Below are 21,879 nucleotides of genomic sequence, written 5' to 3'. Positions count from 1 at the left end.
TGGTCCCCGTTCTCCCCCTCGCTCCCCGTCCTGGTCCCCGTTCTTCCACTCTCTCCCCGTCCTTCCACTCTCTCCCCGTCCTGGTCCCCGTTCTTCCACTCTCTCCCCGTCCTGGTCCCTGTTCTCCCCCTCGCTCCCCGTCCTGGTCCCTGTTCTCCCCCTCGCTCCCCGTCCTGGTCCCTGTTCTCCCCCTCGCTCCCCGTCCTGGTCCCTGTTCTCCCCCTCGCTCCCCGTCCTGGTCCCCGCTCTCCCACTCTCTCCCCGTCCTGGTCCCTGTTCTCCCCCTCGCTCCCCGACCTGGTCCCTGTTCTCCCTCTCGCTCCCCGTCCTGGTCCTCGCTCTCCCACTCTCTCCCCGTCCTGGTCCCTGTTCTCCCTCTCGCTCCCCGTCCTGGTCCTCGCTCTCCCACTCTCTCCCCGTCCTGGTCCCTGTTCTCCCCCTCGCTCCCCGTCCTGGTCCCTGTTCTCCCTCTCGCTCCCCGTCCTGGTCCTCGCTCTCCCACTCTCTCCCCGTCCTGGTCCCTGTTCTCCCTCTCGCTCCCCGTCCTGGTCCTCGCTCTCCCACTCTCTCCCCGTCCTGGTCCCTGTTCTCCCCCTCGCTCCCCATCCTGGTCCCTGTTCTCCCCCTCGCTCCCCGTCCTGGTCCCTGTTCTCCCTCTCGCTCCCCGTCCTGGTCCCCGTTCTGGTCCCCGTTCTTCCACTCTCTCCCCGTCCTGGTCCCTGTTCTCCCTCTCGCTCCCCGTCCTGGTCCCTGTTCTCCCTCTCGCTCCCCGTCCTGGTCCCTGTTCTCCCTCTCGCTCCCCGTCCTGGTCCCTGTTCTCCCTCTCGCTCCCCGTCCTGGTCCCTGTTCTCCCTCTCGCTCCCCGTCCTGGTCCCTGTTCTCCCTCTCGCTCCCCGTCCTGGTCCCTGTTCTCCCTCTCGCTCCCCGTCCTGGTCCCTGTTCTCCCTCTCGCTCCCCGTCCTGGTCCCTGTTCTCCCTCTCGCTCCCCGTCCTGGTCCCTGTTCTCCCTCTCGCTCCCCGTCCTGGTCCCTGTTCTCCCCCTCGCTCCCCGTCCTGGTCCCTGTTCTCCCACTCTCTCCCCGTCCTGGTCCTCGCTCTCCCACTCTCTCCCCGTCCTGGTCCCCATTCTTCCACTCTCTCCCCGTCCTGGTCCCTGTTCTCCCCCTCGCTCCCCGTCCTGGTCCCCGTTCTTCCACTCTCTCCCCGTCCTGGTCCCCATTCTTCCACTCTCTCCCCGTCCTGGTCCCTGTTCTCCCTCTCGCTCCCCGTCCTGGTCCCCGCTCTCCCTCTCGCTCTCCGTCCTGGTCCCCGCTCTCCCACTCTCTCCCCGTCCTGGTCCCCGTTCTCCCCCTCACTCCCCATCCTGGTCCCTGTTCTCCCCCTCGCTCCCCGTCCTGGTCCCTGTTCTCCCTCTCGCTCCCCGTCCTGGTCCCCATTCTTCCACTCTCTCCCCGTCCTGGTCCCTGTTCTCCCTCTCGCTCCCCGTCCTGGTCTCTGTTCTCCCTCTCGCTCCCCGTCCTGGTCCCTGTTCTCCCTCTCGCTCCCCGTCCTGGTCCCTGTTCTCCCTCTCGCTCCCCGTCCTGGTCCTCGCTCTCCCACTCTCTCCCCGTCCTGGTCCCTGTTCTCCCCCTCGCTCCCCGTCCTGGTCCCTGTTCTCCCTCTCGCTCCCCGTCCTGGTCCCCGTTCTGGTCCCCGTTCTTCCACTCTCTCCCCGTCCTGGTCCCTGTTCTCCCTCTCGCTCCCCGTCCTGGTCCCCGTTCTTCCACTCTCTCCCCGTCCTGGTCCCTGTTCTTCCACTCTCTCCCCGTCCTGGTCCCTGTTCTCCCTCTCGCTCCCCGTCCTGGTCCCTGTTCTCCCTCTCGCTCCCCGTCCTGGTCCCCGCTCTCCCACTCTCTCCCCGTCCTGGTCCCCGCTCTCCCACTCTCTCCCCGTCCTGGTCCCTGTTCTCCCCCTCGCTCCCCGTCCTGGTCCCTGTTCTCCCCCTCGCTCCCCGTCCTGGTCCCTGTTCTCCCTCTCGCTCCCCGTCCTGGTCCCCGTTCTCCCACTCTCTCCCCGTCCTGGTCCCCGTTCTCCCACTCTCTCCCCGTCCTGGTCCACGTTCTCCCACTCTCTCCCCGTCCTGGTCCCTGTTCTCCCCCTCGCTCCCCGTCCTGGTCCCTGTTCTCCCTCTTGCTCCCCGTCCTGGTCCCCGTTCTTCCACTCTCTCCCCGTCCTGGTCCCTGTTCTCCCTCTTGCTCCCCGTCCTGGTCCCTGTTCTCCCTCTTGCTCCCCGTCCTGGTCCCCGTTCTCCCACTCTCTCCCCGTCCTGGTCCCTGTTCTCCCCCTCGCTCCCCGTCCTGGTCCCTGTTCTCCCTCTTGCTCCCCGTCCTGGTCCCCGTTCTCCCACTCTCCCCGTCCTGGTCCCCGTTCTCCCTCTCACTCCCCATCCTGGTCCCTGTTCTCCCTCTTGCTCCCCGTCCTGGTCCCCGTTCTCCCACTCTCTCCCCGTCCTGGTCCCCGTTCTCCCTCTCACTCCCCATCCTGGGTCCCCACTCTAGCTATTGCTCCTGTTCCCCCCCCCTCGCTCCCAGTCCACCCCCCCGCTCCCGGTTCTCTCCCCCACCTGCTGAGTATTTCCAGCACTTTCTGTTTTTATTTCGGCTTTTCAGCTTTTATTTTAACCTTTAAACTTTGATTCATGCAGCGAGGAGCAAAGCCCAAAAAGGTGGTGCATGTTTATTTTTGTATCTGTCTGTGGTTCAGCTGCTATCGCATGCGCACGTTCCTGGGCATGCTCATTACTGCATCACCTCCCATTTTAAACTGAATATCCTTTGTGTACTGTCAGTGTGACCTGTTGCTGCCCTCCATTCCCCATTGTTCCTTGGGTCAGCTGCTGGGGCGGATAGATATCTGTCACCATGTGCGTGTGCTGTCCCTGGGGCGAATGGATATCTTGGTCACACTGTCCGTCTTGTCCTGTTTGACATTTGCATGGAAACATCGAGCTGGGGCTCCAGTAATTACGTTGAGCAGTGGGGGATCCACTAGGAACGTCGAGCAGTGGGGGAATCTATCGGGGATGTCGAGCAGTGTGGGATCCATTGGGAATGTCGAGCATTGGGGACCTGTTGGGAATGTCGAGCAGTGGGGGATCCAGTGGGAACATCAAGCAATGGAGGATCCACTGGGAACACAGGAGCAGGAGTAGGCCATTCAGCCCATCGAGCCTGCTCTGCCATTCAATATGATCATGGCCGATCATCCACTTCAATGCCTTTTTCCCACATTATCCCCATATCCCTTAATGTCGTTGGTGTTTAGAAATTTGTCAATCTCCGCTTTAAACTGAGCTTCCACAGCCTCTGAGGTAGAGAATTCCAAAGATTCACAACCCTCTGAGTAAAGAAATTTCTCCTCATCTCTGTCCTAAGTGGCTTCCCCCTTACTTTGAAATTGTGTCCCCTGGTTCTAGACTCCTGAACCAGGGGAAACATCTGAGATGCATCTACCCTGTCTATCCCTTTAAATATTTTGTAGGTTTCAATGAGATCACCTCTCATTCTATGAAACTCTAGAGAATACAAGCCCACTTTCCCCAATCTCTCTTCATAGGACAGTCCCGCCATCCCAGGAACAAGTCTGGTGAACCTTTGTTGCACTCCCTCTATGGCAATAATATCCTTCTGAAGTTAAGGTGACCAAAACTGCACACAGTACTCCAGGTGCTGTCTAACCAAGGTTCTAGACAATTGAAGCAAGACTTCACTACTCCTGTACTCAAATCCTCTTGCGATAATGGCTAACATACCATTAGCCTTCTTAATTGCATGCGCATCTGCATGTTAGCTTTCAGTTACTTATTGACAAGGACACCCAGGTCCCTTTGTACATCTACACTTTCTAATCTCTTACCATTTAAGAAATACTCTGCACATCTATTCCTCCAACCAAAGTGGATAACCTCACATTTTTCCAATTATATTCCATCTGCCACATTATTGCCTATTCAATAAGTCTGTCCAAAGCCCCGTGAAGCCGCTTTGCATCTTCCTCACAACACACATTCCCACCTATTTTTGTGCCATCCACCAACTTGCAAACGTTACATTTTGTCCCCACATCCAAATCATTGATATATACTATGAACAGCTGGGGCACAAGCACTGATCCCTGTGGTACCCCACGAGTCACAGCCTGCCAATATGAGAATGACCCATTTATTCCTATTCTCTGTTTTCTGCCTCTTAACCAATCCTTAATCCATGCCAGTCTCTTACCTCCTATTCCATGTGCTTTAATTTTGCTAATCAACTTCCTGTGGGGGACTTTATCAAAAGGCTTCTGAAAATCCAAGTATACCACATCCACCAACTCCCCTTTATCAATTCTGTTAGTAACATCCTCAAAAAAACTCGTCAAAAAAAGTTCATCAAACATGATTTCCCATTCATAAATCCATGTTGACTATGCCCAATCAGATCATTATTATCCAAGTGTCCATTTATCACATCCTTTAGAATAGATTCCAGCATTTTCCCAACGGCTGATGTAACGCTAACAGGTCTGTAATTCCCTGTTTTCTCTCTCCCTTCCTTCTTCCCTTCTTAAATAGTGGGCTGACATTTGCAACCTTCCAATCTGCAGGAACCGCTCCAGAATCTATAGAATTTTGGAAGATGATCACCAATGCATTCACTATCTCCATAGCCACCTCAGTGAAGACAGACACAAAGTAATCATTTAGCTTCTCTGCCATTTCTTTATTCCCCATTATAAATTCTCCTGACTCTGCCTGTAATGGATCCACATTTGTCTTAGCCAAACATTTCCTTTTTATGTATCTATAGAAGCTTTTACAATCTGTTTTTGTTTTTTGCTAGTTTACATTCATATTCGATTCTCCCCTTGATCAGTTTCTTGGTCACCCTTTGCTGTATTCTAAAATCCTCTCTCTCAATCCTCAGCTTTACTACTATTTCCAGCAACTTTATAGGCCTTTTCTTTTAATCTTGTATAATCCTTAACTTTCTTTTGTTTTCCACGGTTTTACTGCCTTTACTTTTGGGGTTTTTGTGCCTTGAAGGAATGAACAGTTGGTGTAAACTATGTTATAATTCTTTAAAGACTATCCATTGTCTATGTACTATCATACCTTTTAATGTATTTTCCCAATCCACCTCAGCCAATTTGCCCCTCATAGCTTCATGATTTCCTTTGTTCAAATTTAACAGCCTGGCTTCAGATTGAACTACCTCACTTTCAAACAGAATGTAAAATTCTGTTGGAAATATTATGGTCACTAACCGCAGTGACTGCAACAACTACCGTGGAATCTCCCTGCTCAGCATAGTGGGGAAAGTCTTCGCTCGAGTCATTTTAAACAGACTCCAGAAGCTGGCTGAGCATGTCTACCCTGAGGCACGGTGTGGCTTTTGAGCAGAGAGATCCACCAATGACATGCTGTTCTCCCTTCGCCAGCTACAGGAGAAATGCCGTGAACAACAGACACCCTTCTACATTGCTTTCATAGATCTCACCAAAGCTTTTGACCTTGTCTTCAGACTACTAGCAAAGATCAGATGTACACCAAAGCTACTAAGTATCATCACCTCATTCCATGACAATATAAAAGGCACAATTCATCATAGCGGCTCCTCATCAGACCCCTTTCCTATCCTGAGTGGCGTGAAACAGGGCTGTGTTCTCGCACCTACACTGTTTGGGATCTTCTCCCTGCTGCTCTCACATGCGTTCAAGTCTTCACAAGAAGGAATTTTCCTCCACACAATATCAGGGGGCAGTTTGTTCAACCTTGCCCGTCTAAAAGCGAAGACCAAAGTACGGAAGGTCCTCATCAGGGAACTCCTCTTTGCTGACGATGCTGCATTAACATTTCACACTGAAGAGTGTCTGCAGAGTCTCATCGACAGGTTTGCGGCTGTCTGCAACGAATATGGCCTAACCATCAGCCTCAAGAAAACGAACATCATGGGACAGGACGTCAGAAATGCTCCATCCATCAATATCGGCAACCACGCTCTGGAAGTGGTTCAAGAATTCACCTACCTAGGCTCAACTATCACCAGTAACCTGTCTTTCGATGCAGAAATCAACAAGCGCATAGGAAAGGCTTCCACTGCTATGACCAGACTGGCCAAGAGGGTGTGGGAAAATGGCGCACTGACACGGAACACAAAAGTCCGAGTGTATCAAGCCTGTGTCCTCAGTATCTTGCTCTACGGCAGCGAGACCTGGACAATGTATGTCAGCCAAGAGCAGCGTCTCAACTCATTCCATCTTCGCTGCCTCCGGAGAATCCTTGGCATCAGGTGGCAGGACCGTATCTCCAACACAGAAGTCCTCGAGGCGGCCAATATCCCCAGCTTACACACACTACTGAGCCAGCGGCGCTTGAGATGGCTTGACCATGTGAGCCGCATGAAAGATGGCAGGATCCCCAAGGACACATTGTACAGCGAGCTCGTCACTGGCATCAGACCCACTGGCCGTCCATGTCTCCACTTTAAAGACGTCTGCAAACGCGACAGGAAGCCCTGTGACATTGATCACAAGTCATGGGAGTCAGTTGCCAGTGATCGCCAGAGTTGGCGGGCAGCCATAAAGGTGGGGCTAAAGAGTGGCGAGTCGAAGAGACTTAGCAGTTGGCAGGAAAAAAGACAGAAGTGCAAGGAGAGAGCCAACTGTGCAACAGCCCCAACAACCAATTTTGTCTGCAGCACCTGTGGAAGAGTCTATTACTCTAGAATTGGCCTTTATAGCCACTCCAGGCACTGCTTCACAAACCACTGACCACCTCCAGGCGCTTACCCATTGTCTCTCGAGACAAGGAGGCCAAACAAGAAGAATCCCTAAAGGTTCTTTTACAACAAGATTATTAATTAGACCTTTCTCATTATTAGATCTAAAATAGTCTGTTCTCTAGTCGGTTCCTCAACATACTGCTCTAGAAAATCATCCCTAACGCACTCCAGAAACTCATCTTCCACAGCATTAGTGCTCATTAGGTTTATCAAGTCTCTTTGCAGATTCAGGTCACCCATGATTACTGTATTGCCCATGCTACATGCTTCTCTAATGTCTTGATCAATACCATGCCCCACTACCACTACTGTTTGGTGGCCTATAAACCACTCCTACCTATGTTTGCTGCACCTTGCTGTTTCATAGCTCCACCCAAACAGATTACACATTTTGTTCTTCCGATCTGAGATCATCCCTTACTAATGTACTGATCCCATCCATTATTATCAGTGCAACACCACCTCCTTTTTCTTTTTTCTCGTCCTTCCTAAATGCCGAGCAGTGGGGGATCCACTAGGAACGTTGAGCAGTGGGGAATCCATTGGAAACATTGAGCACTGGGGAATCTACAGTGCTGAGTGTTCGATCTCTATCCTGCCTCCCTCTGCAATCCATCCATTGCTGCTTTTCTTAAATGTCTAGCCTGTTACTGCTGACCTTGTTGACAATGTCGGGTATCACCTTGTCCTGCAGATTCGCCACAAACTAGCACAAATTAGCAATTGAGGCTGAATACCTCCCGATTTAATACGTTTTTAGTTCAGAATCTGAGGATCTGCTGCTGATTTAAACCTTGGTGTGACAGGATGAAACTGACTGGAAATATTCCATCATCTCCCATCGGGGTTACAATATCATCACTAGCCAACATGTAGAATGTGTGAGGAGGGCACAGAATGAATCTGATTGTCCCTCGCGGTTAGAAATCCAGTTCGTATCATGTCAGGAGGCTGGAGGAGGAGTGCTTTGGCCAGCACTTCAACAAAAGGCCTTGAGAGTAACCTTCACAGGAGGGCAGAAGTCACAGGAGGACTGAGCACACAGACAATTTAGAGATTGCAGGAGGACTGAGCACACGGATGGGTTAGAGATCGCAGGAGGACTGAGCACACAGGTTAGAGATCGCAGGAGGGCTAAGCACACAGGTTAGAGATCGCAGGAGGGCTGAGCACACAGGTTAGAGATCGCAGGAGGACTGAGCACACGGATGGGTTAGAGATCGCAGGAGGGCTGAGCACACAGGTTAGAGATCGCAGGAGGGCTAAGCACACAGGTTAGAGATCGCAGGAGGGCTGAGCACACAGGTTGAGATCGCAGGAGGACTGAGCACACGGATGGGTTAGAGATCGCAGGAGGACTGAGCACACAGGTTAGAGATCGCAGGAGGACGGAGCACACAGGTTAGAGATCGCAGGAGGACGGAGCACACAGACAGGTTAGAGATCGCAGGAGGACTGAGCACACAGGTTAGAGATCGCAGGAGGACGGAGCACACAGGTTAGAGATCGCAGGAGGACGGAGCACACAGACAGGTTAGAGATCGCAGGAGGACTGAGCACACAGACAGGTTAGAGATCGCAGGAGGACGGAGCACACAGACAGGTTAGAGATCGCAGGAGGACTGAGCACACAGGTTAGAGATCGCAGGAGGATGGAGCACACAGGTTAGAGATCGCAGGAGGACGGAGCACACAGACAGGTTAGAGATCGCAGGAGGACGGAGCACACAGACAGGTTAGAGATCGCAGGAGGACGGAGCACACAGGTTAGAGATCGCAGGAGGACGGAGCACACAGACAGGTTAGAGATCGCAGGAGGATGGAGCACACAGGTTAGAGATGGCAGGAGGATGGAGCACACAGGTTAGAGATGGCAGGAGGATGGAGCACACAGGTTAGAGATCGCAGGAGGACTGAGCACACAGGTTAGAGATCGCAGGAGGACGGAGCACACAGGTTAGAGATCGCAGGAGGACGGAGCACACAGACAGGTTAGAGATCGCAGGAGGACGGAGCACACAGGTTAGAGATCGCAGGAGGACGGAGCACACAGACAGGTTAGAGATCGCAGGAGGACGGAGCACACAGACAGGTTAGAGATCGCAGGAGGACGGAGCACACAGGTTAGAGATCGCAGGAGGACGGAGCACACAGACAGGTTAGAGATCACAGGAGGACTGAGCACACAGGTTAGAGATCACAGGAGGACTGAGCACACAGGTTAGAGATCACAGGAGGACTGAGCACACAGGTTAGAGATCACAGGAGGACGGAGCACACAGGTTAGAGATCACAGGAGGATTGAGCACACAGATAGGTTAGAGATCACAGGAGGACTGAGCACACAGGTTAGAGATCACAGGAGGACTGAGCACACAGGTTAGAGATCACAGGAGGACGGAGCACACAGACAGGTTAGAGATCGCAGGAGGACGGAGCACACAGACAGGTTCGAGATCGCAGGAGGACGGAGCACACAGACAGGTTAGAGATCGCAAGAGGACTGAGCACACAGATTAGAGATCGCAGGAGGACTGAGCACACAGGTTAGAGATCGCAGGAGGACTGAGCACACAGACAGGTTAGAGATCACAGGAGGACTGAGCACACAGACAGGTTAGAGATCACAGGAGGACTGAGCACACAGACAGGTTAGAGATGACAGGAGGACTGAGCACACAGGTTAGAGATGACAGGAGGACTGAGCACACAGGTTAGAGATCACAGGAGGACTGAGCACACAGACAGGTTAGAGATCACAGGAGGACTGAGCGCACAGACAGGTTAGAGATCACAGGAGGACTGAGCACACAGGTTAGAGATCACAGGAGGACGGAGCACACAGACAGGTTAGAGATTGCAGGAGGAGGGAGCACACAGGTTAGAGATCACAGGAGGACGGAGCACACAGACAGGTTAGAGATCACAGGAGGACTGAGCACACAGGTTAGAGATCACAGGAGGACTGAGCACACAGGTTAGAGATCACAGGAGGACGGAGCACACAGACAGGTTAGAGATCGCAGGAGGACGGAGCACACAGACAGGTTAGAGATCGCAGGAGGACGGAGCACACAGACAGGTTCGAGATCGCAGGAGGACGGAGCACACAGGTTAGAGATCGCAGGAGGACTGAGCACACAGGTTAGAGATCGCAGGAGGACTGAGCACGCAGACAGGTTAGAGATCACAGGAGGACTGAGCACGCAGACGGGTTAGAGATCACAGGAGGACTGAGCACACAGACAGGTTAGAGATCACAGGAGGACTGAGCGCACAGGTTAGAGATCGCAGGAGGACTGAGCACACAGACAGGTTAGAGATCACAGGAGGACTGAGCACACAGGTTAGAGATCACAGGAGGACTGAGCACACAGGTTAGAGATCACAGGAGGACTGAGCACACAGGTTAGAGATCACAGGAGGACTGAGCACACAGATGGGTTAGAGATCACAGGAGGACTGAGCACACAGATGGGTTAGAGATCACAGGAGGACTGAGCACACAGATGGGTTAGAGATCGCAGGAGGGCTGAGCACACAGGTTAGAGATCGCAGGAGGACTGAGCACACAGGTTAGAGATCGCAGGAGGACGGAGCACACAGGTTAGAGATCGCAGGAGGACGGAGCACACAGGTTTAGAGATCGCAGGAGGACGGAGCACACAGGTTAGAGATCGCAGGAGGACGGAGCACACAGGTTAGAGATCGCAGGAGGACGGAGCACACAGGTTAGAGATCGCAGGAGGACGGAGCACACAGGTTCGAGATCGCAGGAGGGCGGAGCACACAGGTTCGAGATCGCAGGAGGACTGAGCACACAGGTTAGAGATCGCAGGAGGACTGAGCACACAGGTTAGAGATTGCAGGAGGACTGAGCACACAGATGGGTTAGAGATCACAGGAGGACGGAGCACACAGGTTAGAGATTGCAGGAGGACTGAGTACACAGACAGGTTAGAGATCACAGGAGGACTGAGCACACAGACAGGTTAGAGATCACAGGAGGACTGAGCACACAGACAGGTTAGAGATCACAGGAGGACTGAGCACACAGACAGGTTAGAGATCGCAGGAGGACTGAGCACACAGGTTAGAGATTGCAGGAGGACTGAGCACACAGGTTAGAGATTGCAGGAGGACGGAGCACACAGGTTAGAGATTGCAGGAGGACTGAGCACACAGGTTAGAGATCGCAGGAGGACGGAGCACACAGGTTAGAGATCGCAGGAGGACGGAGCACACAGACAGGTTAGAGATCGCAGGAGGGCTGAGCACACAGGTTAGAGATCGCAGGAGGACTGAGCACACAGGTTAGAGATCGCAGGAGGACGGAGCACACAGGTTAGAGATCGCAGGAGGACTGAGCACACAGACAGGTTAGAGATCGCAGGAGGACTGAGCACACAGACAGGTTAGAGATCGCAGGAGGACTGAGCACACAGACAGGTTAGAGATCGCAGGAGGACTGAGCACACAGACAGGTTAGAGATCGCAGGAGGGCTGAGCACACAGGTTAGAGATCGCAGGAGGACTGAGCACACAGACAGGTTTGAGCTGAGGCAAGAATCACGATCAAACAATGAGCTTTTCTTGGCGGTGCAGGAATGTGAGGAATGAGTTTGAATTTAGAATTTAGAACATTACAGCGCAGTACAGGCCCTTCGGCCCTCTATGTTGCGCCGACCTGTGAAACCATCTGACCTACACTATTCCATTTTCATCCATATGTCTATCAAATGACCACTTAAATGCCCTTAAAGTTGGCGAATCTACTACTGCTGCAGGCAGGGCGTTCCACGCCCTTACTACTCTCTGAGTAAAGAAACTACCTCTCACATCTGTCCTATATCTATCACCCCTCAACTTGAAGCTATGTCCCCTCGTGTTTGCCATCACCATCCGAGGAAAAAGACGCTCACTATCCACCCTATCTAACCCTCGGATTATCTTACGTGTCTCTATTAAGTCACCTCTCCTCCTCCTTCTCTCCACCGAAAACAACCTCAAGTCCCTCAGCCTTTCCTCGTAAGACCTTCCCTCCATACCAGGCAACATCCTAGTAAATCTCCTCTGCACCCTTTCCATAGCTTCCACATCCTTCCTCACATGCAGTGACCAGAACTGCAAGCAATACTCCAGGTGCGGTCTCACCAGAGTTTTGTACAGCTGCAGCATGACCTCGTGGCTCCGAAACTCAATCCCCCTACTAATAAAAGCTAACACACCATATGCCTTCTTACCAGCCCTATTAACCTGGGTAGCAACCTTCAGAGATTTATGTACCTGGACACCAAGATCTCTCTGTTCATCTACACTACCAAGAATCTTCCCATTAGCCCAGTACTCTGCATTCCTGTTACTCCTTCCAAAGTGAATCACCTCACACTTTTCCGCATTAAACTCCATTTGCCATCTCTCAGCCCAGCTCTGCAGCCTATCTATGTCCCTCTGTACCCTACAACATCCTTCGGCACTATCCACAACTCCACCGACCTTAGTGTCATCTGCAAATTTACTAACCCACCCTTCTACACCCTCTTCCAGGTCATTTATAAAAATGACAAACAGCAGTGGCCCCAAAACAGATCCTTGCGGTACACCACTAGTAACTAAACTCCAGGATGAACATTTGCCATCAACCACCACCCTCTGTCTTCTTTCAGCTAGCCAATTTCTGATCCAAAGCTCTAAATCACCTTCAACCCCATCCTTCCGTATTTTCTGCAATAGCCTACCGTGGGGAACCTTATCAAACGCCTTACTGAAATCCATATACACCACATCCACTGCTTTACCCTCATCCACCTGTTTGGTCACCTTCTCGAAAAACTCAATAAGGTTTGTGAGGCACGACCTACCCGTCACAAAACCGTGCTGACTATCGCTAATGAACTTATTCTTTGAACAGACTTCCAGTTAAAGGCACACCTTGTCTGGAAGTCTCCTGAGATGTGTAGAGACATTAGGTTGAGCATACACATTGTGGAATTAGAGTGTGTTAGACTGGTATCAGAACTACAACCTTGAACCTGTCTGTGCTCCATCCTCCTGTGACATAACAGCAGCATTCAGACACACAGAGGGAGGAAGTGTCAGACAGACAGGAAAGGCTCCAGTGGCATATGGGCAAATCTGTTGCTTCCTTCGGGCAGTCCTTGTGTTTGTTGCATTTCTGCCTCCACCTCCATCTGCTGCCACATTCACCGCACTGACTGCAGCTTGTATGTCTTGCTTGGTGATGACTAATACTGATGTAATCCCATCATTCCTTGGCAGAAATTCTGGAAGCTGCTGATTGAACGAATGCAAATAGCTGGAGCAGAAGGACAGAGGCTGGAGAACTCACTGGAGCTCACAGTGTCCCTGTGATTCTGGGGTTAATGTAGAGAGAGGGGGGGAATCTGAGCTCACTACAGCCTGCAGTGTCCCTGTGATTCTGGGGTTAATGTAGAGAGAGGGGGGGAATCTGAGCTCACTACAGCCTGCAGTGTCCCTGTGATTCTGGGGTTAATGTAGAGAGAGGGGGGGAATCTGAGCTCACGACAGCCTGCAGTGTCCCTGTGATTCTGGGGTTAATGTAGAGAGAGGGGGGAATCTGAGCTCTCTACAGCCTGCAGTGTCCCTGTGATTCTGGGGTTAATGTAGAGAGAGGGGGGAATCTGAGCTCTCTGCAGCCTGCAGTGTCCCTGTGATTCTGGGGTTAATGTAGAGAGAGGGGGGAATCTGAGCTCTCTGCAGCCTGCAGTGTCCCTGTGATTCTGGGGTTAATGTAGAGAGAGGGGGGGAATCTGAGCTCACTACAGCCTGCAGTGTCCCTGTGATTCTGGAGTTAATGTAGAGAGAGGGGGGAATCTGAGCTCTCTACAGCCTGCAGTGTCCCTGTGATTCTGGGGTTAATGTAGAGAGAGGGGGGGAATCTGAGCTCTCTACAGCCTGCAGTGTCCCTGTGATTCTGGGGTTAATGTAGAGAGAGGGGGGGAATCTGAGCTCTCTACAGCCTGCAGTGTCCCTGTGATTCTGGGGTTAATGTAGAGAGAGGGGGGAATCTGAGCTCTCTACAGCCTGCAGTGTCCCTGTGATTCTGGGGTTAATGTAGAGAGAGGGGGGGAATCTGAGCTCTCTACAGCCTGCAGTGTCCCTGTGATTCTGGGGTTAATGTAGAGAGAGGGGGGGAATATGACAATGTTATTGATGCAGCTGTTTTCAAAGGATTAGTTGACCCTGAATTGCTTTTCCTGTCTGGGGTTATGTTCCATACTCTTTCTCCTTTCGGGGAACTGTTTTTACTAGCCTTTAAACTTGCTTGATTTGAGTTCTTGCTGCAACTCCTAGAAATTGCAGGACAAGAGGAGACTATTAAGGCTGACGCCTGTGAAAGCTCTGCAGCTATAGTTAAGATCTGATCCCATTCCATGTCCTTAGGTGATACGGTTTTCTATTCACTGTTTTTAAATACCTATTTCTGCCTCAGTTTAATTAGTCCCGTACTCTGGGCTCTTCCCCCTAGATCAACACTTCTGTCTTCTGTGACAGCTTGGCTTCAGACTCTTGATTCTGAGTCTGAAAGAGAGTTGTGACTTTAAGTCCCACTCTGTCGATTTGAGCCGTTAATCTGGGCTCACTGCACCTGAACTGTACTGAGGCAGTGCTGCACTGTAAAAGATCCCATGGTATTATTTCAAAGAGCAGGGGAGTTAACCCCAGTCTCCTGGCCAATATGTATTCCACAATCTACTTGACAAAAACAGATTATCTGATTGCATATCTTAAGCAATGCAAGTTTTACTCTGTATCTAACCCCGTTTCTTTTTATTTTTTTTCTTTTTATTTAGAAGGAGCTCTTATCAGTATAAGACCCGTACTATACCTTTCCTTGAATTGTTTGATGGGCCAGTGTAGAGGGAGTTTTGTATCTAATCCTGTGCTGTACCTGATCTGGGAGTGTTTGATGGTTCCTAGTGTAAATCTAATTTTGGGGATAAATTAAGGGTAAGTCATGGCAGGGCAGCTCGGCAACATGGAATGCACCTTCTAAATGTGGAAAGTCGGATACTTCCAGTTGCAGGAAGTGTCTCCAGCTGCAGCAACTCGAAATCCGCATTTCGGATCTGGAGCGGCGGCTGGAGACACTGGAACATCGGCGAGGCTGAGATCATCGTGGATAGCACGTACAGGGAGGTGATCGCACCGCAGGTAAAGACTGCTCAGGCAGAAAGGGAATGGGTGACCACCAGGCAGAGTAGAAGAACTAGGCACGTAGTGCAGGAGTCCCCTGGGTCCATCTCCCGATCTAACAGATTTTCCACTTTGGATACTGTTGGGGGAGATAGCTTCTCAGAGGAATGCAGCAAGAGCCAAGTCTGTGGCACCACGGGTGGCTCAGCTGCACAGGAGGGGAGGAAAAGGAATGGGAGAGAGTGGGGTACAAATAGGCGTTCCTGTGGCCGCAAACGTGACTCCAGGATGGTGTGTTGCCTCCCTGGTGCTGGGGTCAAGGATTTCACAGAGCACCTGCAGGACATTCTGAAGGGGGAGAGTGAACAGTCAGAGGTCGTGGTATACATTGGTACCAGCGACATAGGTAGAAAGAGGGATGAGGTCCTGCAGCAAGAATTTAGGCTGCTAGGTAGCAGATTAAAAAGCAGGACCTCAAAGATTGTAATCTTTGGATTACTCCCAGTGCCACGTGCTAGTGAGTATAGGAATAGGTGGATAGAGCAGATGAATATGATAATGTGACTGAGGAGATGGTGTAGGAGGGAGGGTTTTAGTTTCCTGGATCACCGGGACTGTTTTTGGCAAAGGTGGGACCTGTACAAGTTGTGCGGGTTGCACCTGACCGGAAGGGAACCAACATCCTTGCTGGGAGGTTTGCGAGTGCTGTTGGGGGGGTGGTTAAATTAATTTGGCAGGGGGATGGGATACAGAGTGAAGGTACAGTCGGGGGTGATGCACAGTCAAATATAGAAGAGAAACTGAGTCAGTCTGGAAGGCAGAGCAAATATAGACCTGTTAAGACACAAGTGAAAAATGCAAGGTTGGATTGCATCTATTTTAATGCAAGGAGTCTTATTAATAAGGCAGATGAATTGAGGGCATTGATTTGCATATGGGATTATGATGATATTGCTATCACAGAGACATGGCTGAGGGAGGGGTAGGACTGGCAGCTCAATATTCCGGGGTATAGAATCTTCAGATATGACAGGGGAGGGGATAAAAGAGGAGGTGGTATTGCACTGTTGATCAAGGAGTCAATTACTGCAGTAAGGAGGGATGATATCTTAGAAGGTTCTTAGAAGGTTCTTCAAATGAGGCCATTTGGGTAGAACTTAAAAACAAACAGGGGACACAGTCACTTGGCTGGGAGTGTACTACAGGCCTCCAAACAGTAGGGAGAGATAGAGGAACAGATATGTAGACAAATCTCAGAGAGGTGTAAAAATAATAGGGTAATAATAGTAATGGATATCAACTGGGATAGTCTTAACTGCAAAAGGCTTAAAGGGGGCGGAATTCTTAAAATGCATACAGGAGAGCTTTTTGAGTCAGTATGTAGAAGGTCCTACAAGAGAAGGGGCAGTACTGGACCTAATCCTAGGGAATGAAGCTGAACAAGTGGTAGAAGTGTCAGTGGGGGAGCATTTCAGGGATAGTGACCATAACTCTGTAAGATTTAAGGTAGTTATGGAAAAGGACAAAGATGGACCGGAAATAAAAGTACTGAATTGGGGGAAGGCTGTTTCCTGTATGATAAAATAGGATCAGGCCAAAGTGGACTGGGAGCAGCTACTTGTAGGAAAGTCGGCATCAGATGAGTGGGAATCATTCAAGAGGAAGTAGCAAGAGTGCAGGGCCAACATGTACCCGTTAAGGTGAAGGGTAGGACCAACAAGTCCAGGGAACCCTGGATGTCAAGGGATATAGAGTATTGGATCAGGAAGAAAAGGAGGCTTATGGCAGATTCAGAGTGCTGAAAACAACGGAGGCCCGAGAGGAGTATAGAAAGTGTAGGGGAGTACTTAAAAAAGTAATTAGGTGAGCGAAGAAGGGACATGAAAAAACACTGGCGGGCAAGATAACACAAAATCCTAAGGCATTTTATAAGTATATTAAGGGCAAGAGGATAACCAGGGAAAGAGTAGGGCCCATTAGGGACCAAAGTGGCAATCTGTGTGTGGAGCCGGAGGATATCGGTGAGGTTTTAAATGATTAATTTTCATCTGTATTCACTACGGAGAAGGACGATGTAGGTGTAGAGATCAGGGAGGGGGTTTGTGATATACTTGAACATATTAGTATTGAAAGGGAGGAAGTATTAGCGGTTTTAGCAGGCTTAAAAGTGGATAAATCCCCAGGCCCAGATGAGATGTATCCCAGGCTGTTATGTGAGGCAAGGGAGGAGAAAACAGGGGCTCTGACACAAATTTTCAAATCCCCTCTGGTCACAGGAGAGGTACCAGAGGACTGGAGGACAGCAAATGTGGTACCATTATTCAAGAAGGGTAGCAAGGGTAAAGCAGGTAATTACAGGCTGGTGAGTCTAACATCAGTGGTTGGGAAACTATTGGAAAAATTTCTGAATGACAGGATTAATCTCCACTTGGAGAGGCAGGGATTAATCAGGGATAGTCAGCACGGCTTTGTTAGGGGGCGATCGTGTCTAACTAACTTGATTGAATTTTTCGAGGAGGTGACTAGATGTGTAAATGAGGGTAAAGCAGTTGATGTAGTCTACATGGACTTCAGTAAGGCTTTTGATAAGGTCCCACATGGGAGATTGGTTAAGAAGGTAAGAGCCCATGGGATCCAGGGTAATTTGGCAAATTGGATCCAAAATTGGCTTAGTGGCAGGAGGCAGAGGGTGATGGAAATTGGCTTAGTGGCAGGAGGCAGGGGGTGATGGTCGAGGGTTGTTTCTGCGAGTGGAAGCCTGTGACCAGTGGTAAACTGCAGATATCTGTGTTGGGACCCTTGCTGTTTGTAGTGTACATTAATGATTTAGACATGAATATAGGAGGTTTGATCAGTACGTTCGCAGATGACACGAAAATTGGTGATGTCGTAAATAGTGAGGAGGAAAGCCTTAGATGACAGGACGATATAGATGGGCTGGTAAGATGGGCGGAGCTGTGGCAAATGGAATTTAATCCTGTGAAGTGTGAGGTGATGCATTTTGGGAGGACTAACAAGGCAAGGGAATGTACAATGGATGGTAGGACCCTAGGAAGTACAGAAGGTCAGAGGGACCGTGGTGTACTAGTCCATCGATCACTGAAGGCAGCAGCACACAGGTAGATAAGGTGGTTAGGAAGGCACATGGGATACTTGCCTTTATTAGCCGAGGCATAGACTATAAGAGCAGGGAGGTTATGATGGAGCTGTATAAAACGCTATTTCGGCCACAGCTGGAGTACTGTGTACAGTTCTGGGCACCACACTATAGGAAGGATGTGATTGCACTGGAGAGGGTGCAGAGGAGATTCACCAGGATGTTGCCTGGGCTGGAGCATTTCAGCTATGAAGAGAGATTGGATAGGCTAGGGTTGTTTACCTTAGAACAGAGAAGGCTGAGGGGGGACATGATTGAGGTATGGAAAATTATGAGGGGCATTGATAGATTAGATGAGAAGAAACTTTTTCCCTTAGTGGAGGGGTCAGTAACCGAGGGCACAGATTTAAGGTAAGGTGCAGGAGGTTTAGAGGGGATTTGAGGGAAAACCTTTTCACCCAGAGGGTGGTTGGAATCTGGAACACACTGCCTGAAGAGGTGGTAGAGGCAGGAACCATCATTTAAGAGGTATTTAGATGAGCACTTGAAATGCCATAGTATCCATTGCTATGGGCCAAGTGCTAGAAAATGGCATTAGAATAGCTGGGTGCTTGATGGCCGGCACAGACACGATGGGCCGAAGGGCCTGTTTCCGTGTTGTATGACTCTATGACTCTAGCACAGGACCTCTATTTCATTTTGTCTGTGGTACAGTTGTGCCCATTTTCTTATGGTTTAGCTTAAAAGTTGACTTTTTATTGCTGAAAGTAGGGACATGTTGTCGAAGCTTTTCGTCTTTCACTCATCAGGACAACCGGCAAGAATACCAATGTATGGGAAAACCACAACTTTATACTGTATGAGAAGAGAATGCTGATTAGTTGGCAAGTGAACTCTGGTAGAGGCGTTTCCATGGAGAATGCACCAGTTTATGGTGACTGACAGTTAACTGCCAAGCTTCATTTGCAGTTTAAACCAGGCAGCTTGAGTCTGGTCAAGGCACTGCCCTGAGGAATGAACCAGCAAATGGCCGTCACTTATTTTGTTTAGCTGAAACGGGCGCGATGTGTGTACATGTTCTTTGTCTGCAAACAATAGGGCCCTGTGTATTAATATATGTAGCTTCCAGTACGCACAAATGCACCACACTGCGAGCCCGATTGACGGCCTGAAATTCCTTGGCATACTAGTTGAGAAATCTGTTGAGGGGTTCTCTACCACGGTCCACCACAAACCTGCCTTCACTGGTCAATACATGCGTTGGGATTCTTACAGTTCCACACGCTGTAAGATTGGCCTTATCAGCAAGGGCCCGAACCATTTGCTCACCATGCAAGCTTGATGCTGAAATAGGGCGAATCAAAGACATCCTGCATGACAATGGATACCCTGATCAGATCATTTCTCACAGTATATCGTGCAAATTTATGAACAGGCCTAAGGCCATCATTTTTGGCCCTGAAAAATGCCCAGTCTACCTCAAATTACCCTGGAAGGGTAATGTATCCCAAAAATTTGAGCAACAGGGGAAGCTAGCTGTTTCAAGCTGCTACTATGCAGCAGTAACATGTGTGGTGTTCACCACTAACAGGATGCTGCCGTTGAGCCAAAAAGACGTCCTGCCTATCTCACAAATGAGTAATGTGATATATAAATTTCAATGCCAGTGTGATGCTAGGTATATAGGCCGTACATCCCAAAGACTGGCGGATCGTATCAAACAACATGTCCCTTCCACTGTTTGCAATGAGCAAGGTACAGGCCGTACCCAACCAGCCCGTGCTTGCAAAACTCAAAACACAGTGTACAACATTAGATGTGATTCTGCGATTGGACAGCATTTGCTAAATAATCCTCAGTGTGCTAAGAATTAGGTTGACAACCAATTTCAGATGGTCAGCAGGGCTTGCAGTGTGGCACATTTGCGCTTACTGGAAGCTACATATATTATTAGACAGGGCCCTGTTCTTTGCAGACAGAAAGAACATGTACACACATCGCGTCTGTTTCAGCTAAACAAAATAAGTGACAGCCATTCGCTGGTTCATTGGTCAAGGCGTTGCCATGTGGAATCGTAGTCAAGCTGCCTGGTTTAAATTTCAAACAAAGCTTGGCAGTTAACTGTCAGTCACCGTAAACTGGTGCATTCTCCATGGAAACGCCTGTACCAATCCAAGTTCACTTGCCAACCAATCAGCACTCTTCTCATGCAGTATAAGTTGTTGTTTTCCTTTACATGGGCATTCTTGCGGATTGTACTGATGAGTGCAAGACGAAAAGCTTCGGCAAAATGTCTCTAGTTTCGGCAATATTTATTATTTATTTTTTATTTAGAGATACAGCACTGAAACAGGCCCTTCGGCCCACCGAGTCTGTGCCGACCAACAACTACCCATTTATACTAACCCTACAGTAATCCCATATTCCCTATCACCTTCCTACACTAGGGGCAATTTACAACGGCCAATTTACCTATCACCTGCAAGTCTTTTGGATGTGGGAGGAAACCGGAGCACCCGGCGGAAACCCACGCGGTCATAGGGAGAACTTGCAAACTCCGCACAGGCAGTACCCAGAATTGAACCCGGGTCCCTGGAGCTGTGAGGCTGCAGTGCTAACCACTGCGCCACTGTGCTGCCCTCTGTACTACCAAATGACTAGTTAACTTTTTATTGTCATAATTCCTCCAGTTCATAATGGCTCCTTCCGAGCACGACACAGCAAACAGAGAGTGAATCATTTCACACTTCTCTACATTAAATTTGCTCTGCCGCTTGTCCGCCCATTCCACCAGCCTATGTCCTCGAAGTTTATCACTGTCCTGCACATAGTTCACAATACTTCCACGTTTTGTGTCATCAGCAACTTTTTAAAATGTGATCGGTTGTTTATTGGACTGGAAAAAGGTATAATTTTTTTATTCAGTCATGGGATGTGGGTGTCACTGGCCAGGCCAGCATTTATTGTCTATCCCTAATTGCCCTTGAGAAGGTGGTAGTGAGCTGCCTTCTTGAATATAGTTGGGTTTCCCAGGGGTCGGAATTAGGGCCCCTGTTTTTCTTAATATTTATTAATGACCTAGACTTGGGTATAAGGGCACAATTTGAAAAGTTGTTGATGGCACAAAATGTGGAAGTATTGTGAACTGTGTGCAGGATAGTGATAGACTTAAAGAGGCCATAGACAGGCTGGTGGAATGGGCGGACAAGAGGCAGATCAAATTTAATGTAGGGAAGTGTGAAATGATTCATTTTGGTAGGAAGAACAAGGAGAAGCAATATAAAACAAAGGATGCAGTTCCAAAGGAGGTGCAGGAGCAGAGAGACCTGGGGATGTATCTGCACAAATTGTTGAAGGTGGCAGGGCAGGTTGAGAAAGCAGTTAATAAGGCATATGGGATCCTGGGCTTTATAAACTGAGACATGGAGTACAAAAGCAAGGAAGTTATGGTGAACCTTTATAGAATACTGGTCTGGCCTTAACTGGATTGTTGTGTCCAGTTCTGGGCACCGCACTTTAGGAAAGATGTGAAGGCATTGGAGAGAATGCAGAAAAGACTCACAAAAATGGTTCCAGGGATGAGGGACTTCAGTTACATGGATAGGTTGGAGAATCTGGGGCTATTCCCTTTTTTTAAAGAGTTGTTCAAAATCATGAGGCGTCTGGACAGAGTAGATAGGGAGAAACTGTTCCCGTTGCTGAAAGGATCCACAACCAGGGGACACTGATCTAAGGTAGTTGGCAAAAGAACCAGAGATGACATGAGAAAAAACTTTTTTACGCAGCGTGGGGTTAGGATCT

The 21,879-nt window shown here is 49.8% G+C and overlaps 1 protein-coding gene across 3 annotated transcripts in view; it reads left to right on the top strand.

The window, feature by feature from the left end:
* LOC137365475 (dynactin subunit 1-like) overlaps positions 1-21,879 on the top strand; it is a 336,296-nt gene that overhangs the window by 124,572 nt on the left and 189,845 nt on the right. The window lies entirely within an intron of this gene.

Source organism: Heterodontus francisci, chromosome 1 (assembly GCF_036365525.1).
Source record: "Heterodontus francisci isolate sHetFra1 chromosome 1, sHetFra1.hap1, whole genome shotgun sequence".
NCBI lineage: Eukaryota > Metazoa > Chordata > Chondrichthyes > Heterodontiformes > Heterodontidae > Heterodontus > Heterodontus francisci.
The sequence above is the reverse complement of the archived record's forward strand: the minus strand, read 5'-3'. Positions and strand labels throughout refer to the sequence as shown.